This window comes from Callithrix jacchus, chromosome 9, assembly GCF_049354715.1.
Source record: "Callithrix jacchus isolate 240 chromosome 9, calJac240_pri, whole genome shotgun sequence".
NCBI lineage: Eukaryota > Metazoa > Chordata > Mammalia > Primates > Cebidae > Callithrix > Callithrix jacchus.
The window spans coordinates 53,137,538-53,158,508 of NC_133510.1; the positions used below are offsets into that span (position 1 = coordinate 53,137,538).

General features: G+C 38.1%; 1 long non-coding RNA gene across 1 annotated transcript; it reads left to right on the forward strand.

Annotated features, from left to right (window-relative positions):
• Nucleotides 1-402: 402 nt before the first annotated feature.
• On the forward strand, nucleotides 403-6,038 carry LOC144577767 (uncharacterized). Its single transcript, XR_013522322.1, has 2 exons — nucleotides 403-562; nucleotides 3,625-6,038. It is a non-coding gene; the product is annotated as an uncharacterized LOC144577767 (long non-coding RNA).
• The last annotated feature ends 14,933 nt before the right edge of the window (nucleotides 6,039-20,971 follow it).

Here is a 20,971-nt window from a genome sequence, read left to right on the forward strand (position 1 = left end):
AGGCAACCTTTGCCTGAGGAAGGTTGAAAAATTCTGTAGGAAGTCAGATAGTCTTCACTTCTCATGGCTGACAACCTATTTAAAAGGGCTCGATTTAGTTTTTGATCAGCATCAACTTTATAACATACATTTTACTACCCAAATTTCCTGATTTTGAAGCTTGAACTCATTTTCCTTTTACTGCTGGGCAACATTTCTCAAGGTAGTCTTTAAGGCGAAACGAAGGAGGAAAAAAATGCCAGGAATCTCTTTAAGAAAATATAGCAGTGTCTCCTCCACCTTCTTAAGCAAATGGATGGTTCCCAGGGAGGCTAGATTTGGTTGTGTACTTAGTCTGTAAATTGAATCTGCACATGGGATGGACATAATTTTACTTAAAAAAATAAAAAGAGGATTTTGAAGTATTATTTGTCTATATTAAAAGTGAAATAAGCATGCCTTAACTAGCCAAGCCATTTTGTCCTTTGTTTGCTAGATGTAAAATATTTCATCCTGACTTTGGAAGAAAAAATTCTCAGTGGTTTAAATCAAGTGCTTCAGTAAGGAGCAGGCCGTTTTTAAGGTATGTATGAATTCTACACTTCGCCATGATACAAATGAGCTCCTGCTCTGAATGAATAATAGGATTTCACTCCCCTATCCCCCCATTAAAGTTTCTTGAGTTTATTTCCTAATCTGCAGGAATGAAGTTTAACAAAACAAAGCGCCTTACCTGGGCTCTGAGCACCAATTCCTTAAGACAACTTTATTCTGATTCTCATTACATTTTAGTTCTCTGATGGCGCTTGGAGAGGTTTAAATCAAAATAGGAAAAATAGTAACGGTTGACTCACAGAGGTGGAGCTCAGTTTTTCAGTCTTTGTTCAGGCAAAACATGTGTTGGAGGCTATGAAAGCTTTGCAAAATCCAAATCTGGGGATTTTAGCAGCCACATGCCATAACTGCAGATCCCAGGCTCTGGGCATGACGAATACGTTTGTACTTCCCATTAGCCATATTGTTGCAACGGAATAAAAAATGTAGTCCTTTTCACACAATTTAATTAGAAGTACCAGATGTGGTGTTGTATGACTGATGTCAAAATATGACACTTTTATGTAAACACTTTAACTTAATCAATCAAGTAAATAGCTTTCATTATTTTAAAGCATTTCAAATCTGCTTGGTACAAATACATTATTTTTGTGTTATGCTAAATAGATCGTGGCCAGCTGCAGCATTATTAAGAGATTAGGGGAATAAAGTTAGATTTTGCTATATTATTTTTCAAGGGCTGGCCTTTACAATTTCCTTCTCTGGGAAAGATGAAAAGAAGACAGGGTTAGAAAATCCTTTAATTTTGTGGTGCCAAAAAAAGTTCTCCTTGAAAAAAAAAGCTCTTTCTCCATCCCCATCAAATGTTATTAAATATATCTGCATTCTCCAACACTTCCGGGGAAAATTGTTTTTTCTCTTGTTCTCTATGTAGTAAACGGTTTGTTGCTGAAGTAGCGCAACGTCAGCAACATATTAAGTGTTCTAGAAGTTTGATACTTCTAGAACAGTACAGACTGGGAACAGAGTATTCAAAAGCTAAGCCATTAGTTTCCAAGCACCTTTCCTTATCCTACCTAGTTTGAATTCTTTGTCAGTTCGAATTGCCTTATATCACTAGGGTCAATTTAACTTTATTGGCAAAAGTTGTGCCTTTGCCCAGAGATGTCCCTCTGTGAAGAGCAAAAGCTTAGGGGAGACAACAGGAAACTAAGACGATGCAAGAAGCTCAAGATTGCAAGCATGAAATGAACTATAGTTGTTATAAGTTCCGAAAGCCGTGTGAATCTTTGTGTGATATTCACGATGTGGGGGGCTGAAATAGCACTCTGTGGAAAATACTTCAATTTAAGAAGATGTGAAAAGGAAATCGACTTTAGGCTTCTTCAGGGCAACAGTGGCTCAGAAGGATGATTAAATGTGTGTTTCTAATAAACCTGTTTCTCACCTGGCCCTGCTTTCCCTAGACCTCTTTTTCTCCCTTGCACTGGGCTTTTGTGACAAAAAGAATTATTTTGGACAGAGAGTGGTTGGGAGCAGCACAATGGAAATGTAGAAGCTGATGTGTGTCAGGCCAATGTTCTAGAATATTCTACAACCTCCATCCTTGATATACTTTTGAAACACTTATTCTACATTGTACCATTCACACTATGGTTTCCAAAAATAAAAATAAAAAACATGTTTCCTGCCCTTGGGCAACACAGTGGTTGTGCTTGTGGAAACTGAGTGAGGACAAAATGAAAATGAGAACATTACCCTTGAGGCCCTGACTTTTCCTGCTTTAAGAACTATTGACAGGGAGAAAATCTTCTGAAGAAAAGAGAATTCAACCTATAGCTTATATGTTTTGTTTTCTTATTTATTATGCTGAAGTCAAAATTCTTTTGCTTGGTTAACAAGGGGATTGCTTTAAAACTCAAAACATAACTAAGAATAAGCTAAATCAGTATATAATTTCTTCAGAATTCACTTTTAAAAGCTAGTCATAAACTGAGTGATTTTGTGCAGAGAGGTGGGCAAAATTAAATCCTGGCCCGGCCTCTTGAAAAAGGTTTGAGATTGTTGAAAAGCCCATGTGTGCTGAGAGGCTCTTAATTCATTTCCATGCCAAATTGGGACTGTTTTAGTCAGAGTAGTGTCCAGGGATTCCAAATTAGGAAAATGCGGAATGACCCGTGATTCAGCTTCATAATCATTTCTAAGTAAAAATTTAGTAATTTTAGCTCTCTGCTGCATTACCCAGAACCTGAAGCATCAGAGGGTTTGATCAGGCTCTTCCTAAGGTCCCAGCATGAGGGAGGCCTCCCCACTCCCTCTTGGGCACCTCCCTCCACCGGCTCCCTCCCTTCCTCCCTCCTGTGTTTCCTGTGCTTTATCAGGGGCTACTTACTTTACTGATCCTACTTCGGTTGCAGGCATTACCTGGAGAAAACAATGAGTAAGGAAACCAAATGAACTTGCAAAGAAGAGGTGAGGGCTTTGTCCTCCAATGGATTGATTTTCTGGACCACACACCTTGAATGCGATCAGTTGGTGGGCCTGCTTTTTAGGCCACTGAAGCTGGGGGACTGGGTTGTTCATGTGTTTTGAAAAGCTACAGGAGTCAGGTTGGCATTCGGATGATTTTGCTGTGTGAATCATAAAGTGCAAGAAGTCCTGGAGGGATTTATGTTCCCCTTTCTCTGCATTTCCCTCCTATTCTTTTTTTTTTTTTTTTTTAAGTCATCTCTGTTTACTTTGGCAAATGCATATGTCTAAGTTAAAGGTGGGTGGAGGCATTCAGGGAAGGAAGTGTGTGTGGTGTGGGCGCACCATGGAAGTGCAGTGGGCCAGCTGCCACCCTGCTTTGCTTTGCTGCAAGACCAGACTCATCATCAAATGAATGTTTGGGGAATAGTTTGTTTTAAAATGCCAGAGACTGATAGGATTCTTTCTATTTCTCCCCCTTTCCCTCTGCCTTCTTATGCTGGATTCTTTATAGTGGAATATGGAGCACTATATCACTGTGTGATGTACCTCTTTGTGATAACATGTATGTCAACTATAATTTATTAACTCTTGGGCAACCAATTATTTGTTTACCACTAGGCTTCCCTGCTGGACTGTAAGACTCCAAAAGCAAGACTGAATCTTGTTCACCACCCTATCTTCAGGGCCTGGCATTTGATAGATATTTAATGAATATTTGTAGAAGAAATGAATGAACAAACGAGTGCCTGGCTTCCTACCAGATGACTGCTACTGTGAGAGAGTTGCTACCATTTTTGGGAGACCAATAAACTCCTAGCTCCAAACAAAACCGCAATCATAAATGGCTACCCAGGACCGTTAAAAGCCAGTTTAAATATATTTGAGGGAAATTCAACAGCGGAAGAAACGATAAGGAGGAGGAGGGTGTGTGATGATCACTATGTTTCTCTGCAGTATGCAATTAATGATTCTTTGCCATTTTGTTAAGAAATCTGAGTCATTTTGAAAGATCCTCACCCTTTTATGGTGTCCTTTCCCTTCAAATCTAGTGAATACCTAGTGACGTTGTATGTTGAGAAACTAGACTCCTACTCTGAAACACATTCACTCATTTATTCACTTATTTTTTTAACTTTCCTGAGATTTTATTTAGATAATATTAAATGGATAATTTTAGACAGCTTTTCATTCAAGTGCATATTGAGTATTGATAATGCAGTATCACAATTGCCAATGGGAGACATTGGGTAAAATACTTAATCTGCATGTGCCTCAGTGTCTTAAGTGTAAAATAGGGTTCATAGGATTAAATGAGATAATACTTGCAGTAAAGCTTTGAGCACAGTGTCTGGCAGATGGCAAGTTTTCACAGCTCATGAATGACTGGCACTGCAGTGCTCAAGAGGATCTTTCCCTGTCTACATTCAGCCAAATCGATAAAATGACTATCAACAGGAGTTTCTCACTGCACTCATTTTGTGCTATGGGCTATGGCTCCCAGCTTTTCACATGTTTGGCAGAGCTACAGCATGTTCACATCACACCACTCCCAGCAACATTTGTTTTTCTGCCTCTGTGGTCAAGTGCCGAATGGAGTCCTCTCGTTCATACCCTGGGGAGGTGGAGTGGCAGGACAGATGGTGTGTTGGCCATTTGCTGTCATGCTCAGATTATATTGAGCTTAGGTGCTGCTGGATACATGGTTGAAGGTTTAGAGAAAATTGTTCACAATCTGTGAAGCATGGGAATTATATTCCTGTGACATTTAAAAAATTCTTGGCAGAGGAAAAAGTGTTGAGTGAAAGGTAATAATCCACTGTTACCTTCCCCTTCATTTGACTGCTATAATAGCTGTTGGAAAGGCCTTTGAGAAATCTGTGAATTAGACTCTTGTCATTGTGCTTCCCATTCGTTAGACAGCCTCCTTATTCTTCTGTGCCATTTCCCACTGGCAGTCTGTGATTAAAAAATATTTTGGACACAGGCAAGCAATTGATGTTCAGTCCCCCAGAGATTCACTTCTTAACACAATAGGTTCTAAGTGAAATTGTGACCAAGTTTTGGTTATTACTTTTATGGGGGAACATGTTTCACAAGTATCTGCTATTTCTTTAAAAATGCTATCTCAGCCTTGTGGGAGATTGTTTTTTGTTTATGGGAAAGTTTGGATGATAATATAGAAGTCTCTATTCAAATTTTTTGGAGACTTTCACCCAGATGGAAGAAGGGGAAAAAAAAGCATAACCAACAAACCCTTTGAGACTTCATAACTTAGAAGCATGCATATCATTCGTAATTTTTTCTAAGACAATTTTCATACCATTTGTAATTTTTTTAAGATGATTTTTGGAAGTTGCTCTTCCTTCCTTCTTGTATCTCCACACTGACTACATTTATAAATACAGTTAATACTTACATTACAGTTGATTATGTATCAGGCATTCCCTGAAGAGTTTTACATGAATTAACTTCGTTGACACCTTACAACAACCTTATGATACAGTGGTGTTATTAATACTATCCTTATCTATAGGCAAGGCAATAGAGGCAAAAAGAACTAAAATAAGCCACTTAAGATCACAAACTAGTAAGCAGGTGACCTGGGTGTTTGAACACAAGCAGTCTGGCTGCAGAATAGTGCCAGCCCTTAACGACTATGCTTCGTTACCATTCACGTTCTAGCATATGCAAAGCAAATCAGAGAGAGCCTAGCTCAGGCCCAAGGACTTCACCAGTTATTACAAAACCTTGCAGAGCAACCGGTAGCCTCTGGGGCTCAGTGTTGAACACTTTGCTTGTGTGCCCTTAGTAGGCTATTCACTGAGCTGAACTTTTCTGCTTAAAGTAATAGATTTTTAAAGATCAACCCAGTCTTTGTGAAAAAAAAGCTGTTAATAGAATAAAGTATTGAGAGAGCTTTCTTCTCAGTGATGCACCCATTGAAGAAGACACTATCCTTATTACATTTAAAATGTATAATCTCTTTTAGGCTTATATATACAGATCCTGTATATTAAAACAGACTGATGTGTGCATCTTTCTCTTTTTTCTGAGTGGTATTATTTTCAAGTTCTATATGTTTTAAATTGTGTTTTTCGATGTTTAAGATTGTCTTTAAGTGGAAACATAGAAATTCTATAATGGGCCAGGCGCAGTGGCTCATGCTCGCATTATATCGAGCTTAGGTGCCACTGGATACATGGTTAAAGGTTTAGAGAAAATTGTTCACAATCTGTAATCCCAATACTTTGGGAGGCCAAGGCGGGAGGATCGCGAGGTCAGGAGTTCAAGACCAGCCTGGCCAACATGGTGAAATCCCATCTCTACTAAAATACAAAAATTAGCTGGGCATAGTGGTGGGTGCCTGTAATCCTAGCTACTCAGGAGTCTGAGGCAGAATAGTTGTTTGAACCTGGGAGGTGGAGGTTGCAGTGAGTTGAGATTATGCCACTGCACTCCAGCCTAAGAGACAGGGCAAGACTCCGTCTCAAACAACCAATCAAAAAAATAAAAAAAGAAAAAAGAAATTTTATAATGAGTCCACACAGGCTAAGCCTAGAATTGGCAGTTCTATCATATGGCTTTCCATGTTTGTTTGCCTTTTCATGTTTGTTTGTTTTAATGAATTCAATTTCATAAACTCTTATGTGGTCCAGTAGGATGATATTTTAGACATAGACTGAGTTTACTGACTTCAACATCTGTTTTTAGAAATGTCAGTGCTTCTCACCTTTAGTTGGAAGCTGCTACGTTTTACCCCTAGAATGAGGTAAACTTTGAGCAGTTAAGGTGAAGATTTTACCAGGCCCTCTTAAATGTTCATACCTTTTATGCCTTCCTGAACAGAGCTCTGGGGATAGAGCAATGTGGTCTTGGCTATTAAAGATAGTGGACCAGGAACACCTGGTCACAATAAATATAGGCTCCTTCTTTCAGCCTTCTCTGTGGTCTTAAAATGAACCTACAAATTTAAAAATATGTCATTTCCAGGATTATGATAATCCTAGGTAATGAGATATTTTCACAAGCCCTACATTGTCAATCTGATACTTGCTCATTTAAAAGGCCATATCCAAACAAGATTGAATTGTGTTAAGTATACAGTTCATCCCAACACCAAAAATACTTAAAAATCAAGAATATTTACAAGTTATCTAATTATAAAATCATAAAAGCAAATTACTTTATTCAATGTTATTTTAAGAAATTGTCCACCACTCTGAAAGCAGGCAAATTCTTGGAGAGTAGAAATAAATTAGGGCAAAGTCCAAATATCTGTGGGCTTCAGTGAGTCTAAAATCTTCTTTCCAAATAATAACATTTATTGGTGTGTTTCTAATTTATAAAAGTTATTCATGCTTGTTTTAGAAAACTTTGAGGAAAAAGGAAGGAAGCAAAACCATTTTCGATCTCACTCATGCCTGAAATCTTGTCATCCAAGAAAAAAGCAATTTCAAAGTGGCTGCATTATTGAATTTAATACACATTTGAATTTAAAATACAAATAAGAATATCTGATAATAGCACCAGTTACAATGACTCTATTCTACAGTTTCTAATGGTGGGACACTCCAATTTAAGATACAGTTTTCCTTATTTACTTTTTAAAAGTTACTTTTTCCAATCATGAAAGTTACATTTTAACTACAGAAAATTTGAAGAGCATGGGAAAAAAAAATCACACAATCATCCTTACATCTTCTCAGGGAAAGCACTAATATTGATCTATTTTTATCCAGCCCTAAAGCTTTTCTTTCTTTCTTCAGCAGGTGCTTTCGCAGAAATAGTTTGCTCAGGTCCTCTTAGAAAGGCAGGCAGATTTCGCAATGTCAGATCCTGAGCCAGGGTTTGACAGACTATCACTGTGTCAGCAAACAGTTTCCAACAACTGTGCTCTCTGGGCAGGACTGTGGGTGGAGTGTCTAGGAAGACAACTGAAAATGATCTGTGACATGAAAGCAAATTCAAATACGTTGGGAGCTGAGTGATCTATCTATCTGCAGCTCATACTTGCTACTGGTGCTTCTTTGCTTGAGATAAGTGCCATCTTGTCCTCATTCCAGCTTGTGCTTCAGCACAATGTGGTTTTCATTACCCAATCAGCTTGTGAAAATAACCAACCCAGCCTAATAGAATCAGGCACATAGTAGGTCCTGTAGAAATGCATATTGAGCTCAACCAAAGGAAACTTAACTTAGAATCTGGATGGCAGTCTTACTGAAGAATATCAAATTGTTTTGTAGAAAGACCTATAATTGAACTTAGTGAAAGGATAGATCTTTTAAACAAATGTGAACATAGTTTGATATGCACTGAAAGAGGTGCTGATTATATCACCGGAAAAGGAGAAAATGGAGGAAAATGTGAAGGCCAGAAAGAGTTATTCATTCAGCAAAGCACTATGCTTATCTTAGTATATACATGTCTGCACCTGTGTACCTGTAAATAAAATATTTTATAAAACTGTCCCGGGCTGTGGTGCTGATGAGCTTATTTTTAGAGAAAAAATAAGAACTGAAAACGCCAAAATATAGAGAATGTCAGATGCCAAGAAATATGCTCAAGGAATAGAAAACCATAATGAGAAATATGTTACGTTTATACATCAGCAGAAATCCTATTTTTGCTCTCATGAATTTTAAACGTGCATTTATTTGATTCAACTAATTTCATTAACATCTAATTTCTACTTAGGACTTTTAATGACATGCAAATGACTTACCTGAAATGAAGGCCAGCTACCCACATTTGGAGAATTTTCTTTTTCATTCCTTGGGAAGTTCCTTTAATGCTTGCAAAGTATTGGCTGTAGATACTGTCTACTAAGCACAGAAAATCAAATCAGTGAACATTCTTCTGGTTCAGCAGGTGCTCTTTATTATCTCTGAGGTCCCGAGACTCAGAGGGTCTACATTTCTGAAAGGGCGACCTAGGGACCACCTATGTCAGAGTCACCTGGGTACTGACTTCATGCAAAATCTGCTTGATAGCATGGAGATTCCTGGGCCCCACTGCAAATCAGCTAGTGGAGAATATTTAGGTATGAGGCACCAGAAATCCGGGTGATGTTTATGCACACCAAAATTTGAAAACTGGTGTAGAATACATGTGAGGAGATATTTGTTTAAATATCTCCTAAATTATGTAAATCCAGAAGAGAAAAGGGATGGAGCACACTGGATCTTTCACCAAAGACAGTAACTTACTCTTTAGTCTTAAAATTAGTTTGAACACACTAAGAGACAGATTACCAAAAACCCACAAGCAGAGGGTGAACTGATATTCAACGGAGGAGAAAACCAGATTTACTTCTCCAGTGAATGACCCTGCTTTTTGATCATTTCAATAACAATGATCGATGCCATTTTTTGATTACTATTTTGTGTTCAGCCCCTTCCACATACAACTGTAGGGGATCTTACTTGATCTTCTGAATAACTCAGTGAGGCTGATGCATCTAAATAAAGATTGTGAGGCCACTGAGGTTCAGAGAGATTAGATAATTTGGACCAGGTCTCCCTGCTAGTAAATTGTAGAGCTGGAATCCCTTTAACTGTAGAACCTGAGATCTTAGCCCCTAAAGGGCAGTGCATTCATGACTTTTATAAACCACAGCTTCGGATGCACCTCCCGGGGAAAGAACTTTAACTGAAATGTTTTGTTCCCCTCTTCTCTGCCTTTCTTGAACAATCTACCTTGATCAGTTGCTGTCATACAACATTTTGGGACCTACTAGACTTGTCAAAACCACAAGCAGAGAGAACTCTATACTGGCTGTTGCCATTTTCCATTGCTTTCCGGATTCAGGGCTTCACCATTCTTTCTAATTATGATATAGGGCAAGATGTAAATGCTGACTGCGAATAGAGAGACAGTGCTAAAAAAAAAAAAAAAACTTGCAAGAGTGCTATAATGTTCTGTATCATGTTCTAGGTGCTGCTTACATGGATACATTCAGTTTGTGAGTAAAGTTTATACTCATGAAATATGCACTATTCTGTTTATATATTACACATAAATAAAAAATTTAAATATAAACAAAATCTATAGTCTTATTATGAATTATGTAATTTAGTTGCTGAAACTCACCACCTCTGGCCATCTTCCACTGGCTCCAACTCTCCCTTTCATTACCAAATCAACAAACAGTTTTCTGGTGAGAAAATGGTAAGGTAATTGTTCCAACAACTGCAAATATAAGTATTTGTTAGACCAAAGACTCACAGTGGAATTTAACCCTGGTGAAGGAAATGGGCTGCTTCCCTGTAAAATTCTCTTCATCTCTTGGTTTCAATAATCTTAAAAGTTTTGCACATTTTTCTATTATGTTAACACATTGTGTACTGAGTGGGCAGACCTGAGGCATCTTGAATGTGCTTTAAAATTTTTGGCTTAAGTAACCCACAAACTCCTACATTCCTTAGTTTTGCCTGTATTGAGAATCAGCAGTTACTTATAAGTTTTAATAAGTTTCACATGTTTTGTAGTGAAACTGTGTTTGGTTAATTCCAATCTTTAATTAGTAGCCTCTGGATCGGTGTATACCAGACACAGGGATGTTATTAGTGTGAACTGAAAGCTATGTGTGTTCCTCCATAACAGATCAAAACAAACCTTGTGTGCTCTGACAGCATTAAACCCCACTGAGACCTGACCAGGATATGGTTTTCAGTTGTAAAAGAAAATTGTAATTCCCAAGTCCTTGCCAGATGTTGTACCCCAATATCTCGGCTTCATTACATCTACCCCAGAGTAGGTGGTGAGATGAGGGTTAGCCGAAAGGGGCCTGGGTTGGTTTTAAGAATCATTTAAAAATTAGAGTCATTGAAAATATTTAAAGTGGGAAAATTGGTGCATCTTGTTTTTTTGAACTTTTTAATAAAAAAAAAACTTTTGGGATGGCAAATTTTGAGGAATATAAATAGTACTTTCCAGTTTAGAAGATAGCTTTGAAATATTCATATATAAGGTAAATTTTGACAATGTTAAGTCAAGAAGAAAATTTTCATCTGCAAAATATAAAACAATGCTAAGATAAAATAATTGGAAATGAGAAAACTTGAATGAAAACACAGATTAGGGAGCTCGTGTCTGTTTCAAGAAGCAAATGAAAGAATCCTAACATTTTTCTAATCTCAAACCTGTGCTACACTGTGGATGCCACCAAGTGCAAAACTGCAAAAACTTTTATTAACTTGACCAAGACAAAAAGAGCTAATACATTTTAAAGAACACATTTGATTGACAGTGGCCTCTGAAGTGTGGAAAGGTATCAGATAAAGTTCAAATGCTAATGTAAATGGGATATTTACAACTGGTGCATGTGGTTATATCCGGATGTTGAGATTCCACCTATCTTGGAGTTTAACACGTGACTTGACTCCTAGGCAATTTTCATGCTCTTTCCGAGATCATTCTGTTAAATGTCACTCTAGCAAAATATACATTTTGTACCTCACATTTCTCCTTTCTGAAACTATTAGAGTTCTGAATGTTTTCTTTGATTAAACAATTGGTCTTATTCTAGCACTTATTTCAATATAACTTTAAAAAAATTTCACAGTAATATATAAGGCAGATGGTAAAATATAGTAGTAACTTTCACCTTAAAGGCAAATCATGTTGTGTCTGGTTGCAACTATGAAAAGTTATCCCTGAAGGAATGCCATAGTAAGAGTTTTTTCCCCTCAGTGGGATTTTATGTAATAAAGATCAATGTTAAATCTTGGTGATTTAAAATTTAAATTATATATATATATATTCCCTATAAAGAAGTAACTACAGAAAGCAACTCCATGGGTAATCTGGTTATGAACATAATTTGACACTAAATTCCCTGTTGACTAATTTGAAAGATACCACTATGTTTCTTTGTTTTTAGAAGCCCCCAATTCCCTGTCATTGATGAAAAAGCAACATTTTAAAATGTGGTGGGAGGATGTTTTTTTTAAAGACACTCCCCTCTCTCTTTTCACACATTTTGAACTTGTGAGGAAGCAAATCACATGCTGAATTTGAGAAAGAGTGTTTTCTTGCATCAACACCAGAAGCAAAGATTTTTTTTTTTTAAACAGGCTTTTAGGATCCCCAGTGCTAATTCTTGTGTGTGAACTAAGCAATAAAACCACACAGGCAAACTTGAACTAGGCTCTGAGGTTGGAGAATAAATTTAAACCTTCTTTGGAATTTTTCCTTTGACTTGTTTTATTCTCCAGATACAAACCACAGAAGTGGAATTTGTTGCTCTTCATGCTGTGTATAAATTGTTGTTGGCACCGACTTTTTGAATGATATCTTCTAAACATCCTTCAGAGGGATAGAGTTTTTTTACTCTTTCCTCTCCATTTTAAATTTAAAAATTTCAACTTCAAGAATTAACAAGATTCAAAAGTCTCTTCCTGGTTCATTATCTTTTCAGAGTTTTCATTAACAATTCATTTTGGGAAGTTTACCCATTTTCAGATTAAAACAGTTAGATAATGAGTTCCTCGTTTTATTTTGCTTTGTTTTCCTACAGTGAAAAAGATTTAAAATCATTATCTGTAATTCTAAACTATCTCCAGCCCTTGAAAGGCTATTAAATACACAAAACTAAGAAAAATATATTTTTTTATGATCAGTAATACCTTAATATTTTATGAGGACTATAAATATGTGATTCTTTCGGTATTTATTGTTAGGCTAATGAATGGTTTTAACTGCTGCTAAATTTTTATAAAATTAAAATTGAGAAGCATTTTAATTCAAATTATTATTTTATTAACACAAAGAAGTAGTAGTGCGTCCTTACTTGTGGAGTGCGCGTGCATGTGTTTTGAAAGACAAACCTCCCATCACCTCTTCCTACTGCTTTGCAGTACAGAGTGGTGGTAAAGTTGTAACAGCAGAGGAGTTAGTCCTGAATTCTGCTCTTCATCCTGCCTCATGCTAGCTGTATGACTTTAGGTAAATACCTTCATTTATTTAACTCTCAATTTACTCATCTCTAGAATAGAAGATTTAATAAACACCTGCCTCAAATGTTGTTGTTAGTGGCTACACATCTTGTACACTGTAAAGTGATGTGTTACTTTGTTACCAACCAGGGGTAAGCATCTGCAGTAAGTAGTTCTCCTATTAGCAAATATATTTCCTAAGACAATGGGGAGATAGTGGTTAAGTGATAAGCCTTTGAAACTAGATATTCTAGAGTTCAAAATCTGGTTCTGTGTATCAGCTCTAACACAGTTTGACAAATTTCTTTATCTCTCTGACTCTCAGATTCCTTACCTGTAAAAAGGGGTTATTGAAATTACCCTGAAGGGTTACTAAAAGGATTAAATGTGATAATATACACATTGGGCATTTAGTATGTGCCTGATAGTAATTGCTCAATATATGGTAACATAGTATTATGATTTTGTCTTTGTCAACAGTAATCAGTCTTGAGTTCCCCTTGAGTAATTATACTTACTACTTGTGTTAAAAATGATGTATCAAGCATTTATATGTGCCATTGCAGAGGAAGCAACTCAATAAATATCTCCTGGGTGAATACACGACTTTCATCAATGTGGATTTTTTTAAAATGTAATTTGTTACCCAGCAAATGCTCAACGTTAAAAAAAATATTTTCAAAGAGGCTGGGCATGATGGCTCATGCCGGTAAACTTAACACTTTAGGAGGCCAAGACAGGAAGATTGCTTGAGGCCAGGAGTTTGAGACTAGCCTGGGTAACATAGGGAGGTCCTGTCTCTACAAAAAAAAGTTTGAAAAATTAACCAAGCATGATGGTCCATGCCTGTAGTTCTGGCTACTCAGGAGGCTGAGATGGGAGGATTGCTTGAGCCTAGGAGGTTGAGACTGCAGTGAGTTGTGATCATACCACTGCACTCCAGTCTGGGTGACAGAGAGAGAGAGAGAGAGAGAGAGACCCTGTCTCTAACAAATCAAAACAAAACAAAACAAAACAAAAAAGCATAGGATAGTTATCAATCAAGGCATATCTACATAAGCTGACGATGATTATTTCACCACAAAACTTCAAACAAAGACATGCTTATAACTGTTCTTTGTTCAAGGACTTTAGTCTAAGATAGTTCTTTAGCCACAACATAATTATCTTTACACAATACTTTCCCTTGCAAATAATTTCAAAATAGCAGACTGCTTGCTATAGGGACGTCTCTTACTGCTCAAGAAACTCATCAGAACAGTAGCCATTCAACAATTGTGGAGACTATTTAAAAATATTTTTCACCAAAAAACACTGTAAAGAAACATTTTGAGTAATGTTAATTTTCCATAAAATAAAACACACGTGTCAATTGTAAGATAGATCACACTAAAAAATAAACGTCCACAGATTATTTCTAAATCTTATTGCATGCCTCTGTTTTACCTTTTATCACTGCAAGAATTAACAGCAGGTGAAGGAGTAGAATTGCACAACCACTGTGTGCATAAATGCTAACAAACAGCGAAACAGCCAAAGGTTAAACACCAGAAAGAAGAGGTATCATACATGTGGCTAGTAGACATATTAAACTACTATACCGTGGAATGTTGATGATAACTTATTGTTTAAGGAGGCTCTTTCAAGAGTCTGACAAAGATGACACCAACACTGTATTGCTGTTTATCTGGTCTTATGCACTAATGGAGCTCAAGGTCTTTTTTCACGTGCTCGAGAAGTTGCAAGCAGACACTACCATTTTTTTTGGCAGAGGAAGAAGAAAAGACAGGCAAGAAGTTAAAGGTATCTCAGTGTTTGCAGGTTAGAGTAGAAGATGCTAGCAGCAGATTTCGTTAGCTGAAGCAGTGTGGTGTCTGGTGCAGCCTGCTGTGCAAAGCCCCCTGTAGACGCTGCCCCACTTTTAGACCTTCTCAGGAGGTTTTCTCTTGATGGGTAGATCCCCAGGAGACTCCCAAATCATGCCATTTTGCTTCTCCTTTTGCCTGGAAAAGTCCTCATCCTCTTCTCACCTTCTGTTCTTTCAGAGCTGCTCAAACATCACTTCCTCCATAAAGCCTTCCTTCACCCAGCACACCTCCGTGTACCCCCTCGTGTTAGTTAGCATGGCTGGTTTCCAGGTGCTGGTCACATACTGTAGGTGTGTCAACCAGCATTCGCCTCATTGTATTGCAATCAGAGGTTTACATGTCTTTCTTCCACCATACTACTGGGCAGGGCTCATGCTGGATTCCTTTTTATATGTTCACCATACAGAATAGAACTTGGCAGAAAGGAAGCCCAAATTTAACATAAAATAATTGAATATAAATGGAAATTAAGAAGTCTTTATTTGCATCTTGATGATGTAATTGTTTTATAAGAAAGCTTAAGAACATGGCCTTTTAGGAAGTGCTAAACCTGAATATTGAGAGATTAAAAAATTAATTTTTAAATGAAATGTACTAATTATAGTGGCATTATTATTAGGCACCTCTTGAAGAAAAATTCAGGATTCCAAAAGTTAAAGAAATATGGGGTTAAGCAAAATTTAAAATAACATATTTAAACTCTAGGTTTTACCAGAGCCTAGTATATATGTGTATTTTGTTTTCTTACCTGAATGCTAAATTATGAGGGGAAGGAGATTTTTACTTCTATTTTCCAACAAGTAGGCACCGTGCTTGATATGCAGTTAATGTTCAGTTAATGTCTACTTGACATCACACACACACACACACACACACACACACACACACACTTCATTACCATACACCACACATCCTGAGAATCATCAGGAAGCCTAGCGTTATTTTTGGCTAGGGTTCACATGAAAAGACATCAGCTTTTCATTGAATACCACCAATATATAGTTAATTCATGAATAAGAGAAGTGTCATGATCTGTAAATGATTTAAGGGTGCTCCCAAATTCCTGGAAGCCCAGTGACTACAATTAGAGAAACACAACCTCAAGAGTATTTTTCCAATATAGATCTTACATTTGCTTTTATGTTTACAGTTTTAGAAATGCTATAGCTGTGACTGTACCCAAAAACTAATGCCATGTGAATTTGCCTCTAGTTTCATGAATGATTGCAGATGTGAGAACGTCTCCAGAAAACCTGCTTTCTCTATTTGGGTGAGGAAAAGAGAGAGAAAATACAAGAATTCTCCTGTGTAGTACTGACTTCCTCTGTGGCCCCAGAGAAGCCATTTGAACTTTCTTCTTTAGTTCCTCCAGCTGTAAAATGGTACTAATAATGACTAATAATGTATTTCACAAGGTAACAGTGAAGATTAAAATAGTGTTTCAAGGAGGTAGGCCCCAAGTATGAAATATATGTATAATGCTAAACTCTGACCAATGTTTTTCTATCAGATTGAGTTTTCAAATCCCCTGACTTCATTTAAATACCCAAGTCAAATGACTTGCAAGCAAGGTGCCATATTTCTACTTTAATAATTTAATTTTTTTTTTTGACAGAGAAGTTTCTGGGAAACAATAGCATTTGGCATTAAGATAAACAACGTAAATTCTTACCCCATCTATATTGCAACTGTTGGCAATCCACACAATTTCTTTGCTCTTCTTTTTCCTTTCGGGTCTAAAAGCAAACTATCTGTGCCTGACTCTTACAGAATTGTGAAAAGTAAAGAGGTTAACATATGGCGAATGCTTTAAACTCTGTGGTGAAGATGCCAGAGAATAATATTCTACAGATGGGAAAACTGAGTCCCAGAGACACAAACAGGCTTGCCTTAAATCATGTGACAAGTTAGTATCAGGAAAAACACTCAATACTCTGGATTATAACCAGTTATTTTGGCCTTATGGCTTCCTAAGGAAACAGTACCTATAGAAGCAGAGTTTTCCCTTCTCACTTTCATGAGAGTCAGCTTTCTTTCACCTGTTGAGATAGCTTTTGCTTCCTTCTAAAACCGAAGCACTTTTTTTTTTCTTGCTGAGTTTTCTCTCTGCCTGCAGGATAGAAGAGGAGGTGGCTAGAACTTGTTGCCAAGGAAAAGAGCCTGATTAGGGTGTCCAATTGAAGGCTTCTTATTGGCTGCCAAGAACACTGTTATATGGCTTGTAGAAATAAATCAAAGTCTCGAGAGGAGGCCAGAAAGTCAAAGAAATGCTGTTAAATCTTGAGTCCTGTATGATGCCGAAGAAATAAAGGAAAAATATAGGGTGTAAATTGAGTTGTAATTCCAACCAAGTCAATGCAGTCAGTTGTGATGGCCAAACAACAGATGCATGAAGGCTTTAAAGGATGCAAAATATTACAGACTCTGGCTGCTACCCAAACACCCTTGCTGCTGAAATCAAAGAGTCCAATATTCTTTCAGAGACAATGTCTTAAAGACAAAGCGGCAGACTCTCTTGGCTAAAAGGGTTTGCAGTGGATATATTGCCAGTAATCTTAAACCTACTCAGCAGAGACTGAACAGGCTTGGGAAGCAAACAGGTTTTGTAGAATGATGAATTTTGTATAATGCCTAACATATTCTTGGCACTCAATGGCCTCATTATTATTCCTTTGAGTATTAGTTATGTAGCACAGCAGTATATGAACATAGGACTCCCTGAGTGGGGAAGAAAAGAAACCGGCATGATTTCTTCAAGTCTTCCCTGATGGTTCCACTTCTGGGGGTCTGGGCTGAAATGACAGGGAAAGGCAAAAAATAACACCTGATATCTTTTTAGTGCTTATTATACCCCAGCCCTGTGCTAAATTTATATGCATTATCTCTTTTTTGTTGTTTTGTTTTGAGACAGTGTCTACCTCTGTCGCCCAGGCTGGAGTGCAGTGGCATGATCTTGGCTCATTGCAACCTCCGCCTCCAGATTCAAGTGATTCTTGTGCCTCAGCCTTCCGAGTAGCTGGGATTATAGGTGTGAGCCACCACACCTGGCCTATATGCATTATCTCATTTAACCAACACAATTATTCTATGAGGCGTATAAGCTATATTTTTTAAGATGAGAAAATGGGCATAGATAATGTGAAAGATAGCATAGTCACAAAGAGCTTGTTCTCTGTGGCCAGACTTTGTGGGTTTGAATCCCAGGTCCTCCACTTCTGAGCCGCGAGACACTGGGTAAGTGATTAATTGCTGTCTCATGTATAAAATTGTGTGAAAATAGCACTTATCATCATTGTGATAATTAACTAAATTAATAGACTCAAAGCCTTAAGAATAGTACCCAGCACATAGTAAGTACTCGATAAATTACTTGGTGATTGCCAACCAAGGTTATAAACATAATTAAAAATAGGGTAGTGGCAGAGCTGGGCCTAGAACTCAGGTCTCTTTGAAGCCAGTGACTTTTCCATACCCTTTCACTCTACGGCCTATATAAGGAAAAGAGAGAGGATGTGACTGGGAAAGGTAGAAGCAATGTTCTGGAGCAATTTCTAGCTGCTCAGCAATAGGAGAGCACCAGAAAGAGAATTTCTTCCACACTCCACCCCTGGCCCATTCTCACCGTCACTGACTGTATTTATTTTATTTTTATTGTTTCCAATTGATATCACTGAGAGCCAAAAATAAGAGTAGCACAACGGTACATCCTTACTTTCGTGCTGCCTTGCTAATGCTGTCTGCTGGCGGTGTATCCTCCCTACCGATTCTTGCCTGTCCTTTGCATCCAATGCTTATTGCCAAAAAGAGAAAAGAAAGATGGTTTCCCTGATGTTTCTCATGAGCAAATAGCTTCAGGGGGAAGATCATCAATTCTATTCAGAGTTTTAAAGGCATGGGCATTTAGATGTTGAAAAGGCACTGTCTAATGCAATTTTCTTGACATAACCCTTTGGACTTGGCTTCAGTTTTGATGAAACCCACAGGAAAGCTCTCATCAGCGGCTTGGACAGACAGCACTTCCCTCACAGCCCTGCTGGATCGTCTGCACGGAGGATGAATCATGTTCTCGGATGCTCGCAGCTACCAGTGGTGCTTTGGTGGCAGCGAAGTCCAGGGCCCTCTGTAAGACTCCAAGTAAGTTGGAGGTCCCACATCTGTTACAGAGGGAGTTGTAAAGCTGATGCTACCAGTTTAGAGGACTAAGGCAGTTGTTAAAATTTTTATTTTAATAATGATTTAATTTTTTAAAACTCAGGACCATAAGAAAATGTTCACATGAATGTAATCAGAGGGTTTTCAAGTTTTAATGCGGCAAAGTCAAGTGTAATCAGTCCTGCTGTCAGGCTTCAGCTGAGATCACATCCTCTTTGATTCCAGTATGGGCTAAGAAATAACCTTATGAGAGTGTGGCTGTTAAATGATGTAGCAGGCAGGGGCCTGCCCAGCAGTTCTTGGAATGTCTTTCCTGGGGCCAGAAGCATCTTGTTGTTCTGCTGCAGAGGGACACCACTTTGCCTCAGACCCAACAGGCTAAAGACACAGCAGAGACCTCCCACCTGTTGGGTAGGAAACCTGGACTTAAAGGTTTGAGTTGCCAAAGGGATGCCAATTCAGACATGCTGTGATTGTTTCTGTATCACATTCCAGCCTCCGTAATGGGTAGGTAATGCTTTAATTTTCTGGAAGAGGATACATTCAAATAGTGACTTCCTCAAGGAGCTTCTTTGTTCCGCCAATAGTCGTACTATCTAGTCTTCTTTGGGCTTTTTGCAACAGTATAGATTGACTGGATATAAATTAATATGTGTTAATGATACAGAAGATAGAAATTATTTAGGCAGATAGTGAGGGTAAGAGAGTCCTTGGGAAGACTTCCCTTGTAACAAAAAGCACCCCTCAAATCATTTCTTTTCTAACAAAGAGCAGCCTGAAAAATCAAGCTGCGGACACAGATAAGCAAGCTGGAAAGTTGCATGGGTAAATGCCAGCAGCTGTGCCAATAGAAGGGCTACCTGAAAACTAGGTATGTTCAACATGGAGGCTCCATCTTCCCTTTTCTTTGTCACCACATGTACAGTACAGAACCAGGCAACATGGCACTGGTCGATGCATCATAAAAGACTAGGGTGGGATGGCAAGATTCTTTGTGCATCACGCAAATGGCACACCTGGTCCAACCAATCTTTCATGCCCTATGTAAATCAGACACGGCCTCCTCAAGTTCATCGATGAAACCTTCTGCATTTCACTGCGGAAGTAGCAACCCATTTTTCCAGGACCCCACTCTCTGCAGCAGAGAGCGCTTCTTTTTCTTTTGCCTATTAAACTTCCACTCTGAACCTCACTCTGTGTGTATGCATCCTAGTTTTCCGTGGCCATGAGACAATGTATCTTGGGTATTTACCCCAGATGAATGACACTGCTTCATTAATTTTGGGGCAAATTGACCCCACATTTTATGCATTGGAGTCCAGGAACTTGGCCTTTACTGGTAGACCACAGAGAACACTGAGGGAATCTGCAGCGCACTGTCCAGGGATGTTTAGACTCCATTACCCACCTGCCACCCAACATGGCCAGTGTTTACTGAAACAAACCCAGTAGCTACTCAATGTTTTTACTTTAGAAACCTTTTTGGAAGTGTTTCAGTGGCTCAAGGTTAGCTGCACCATTTTCTCAGTCCTTGAACAGACCTGTTATCTACAAAGTTAGCATGTTCTACCCAACATCTAGAATCATTTAGTCCAGACTCCTGCCCAGTGGGGAAATCATTTCCACAGTAATTCTGATACTGAATATGCCGCAGGGCAGCACTCACTATGCACAGGGTTTGAGAGAACAAATAATCTTTACATTGGGTCAGAGCTTCTTAAGTGAAAAATGATGAAAATGTGAGGTTGATTCATTGATCCACTGTTAATTCCAGGCTACTATCCAATTTGCTATTATGTTTGATCTGGCTTGCTTTTCTGCTGTCTTTGTAAGTGCCTCTTTAGAGCTGGGAGTATGTGTGGAATGATATTTATGTTAATTTTCATACTTCGTAGTAAGCTCAATGAAAGAGTTGTTTGTTTTTTGCTTGAAAGAAGCTGAAACTAACAACCTAAATGAAACAATGGAGTAATCTATGCATTTTTCTTACTCGCACTGTTGTCAGTGCCA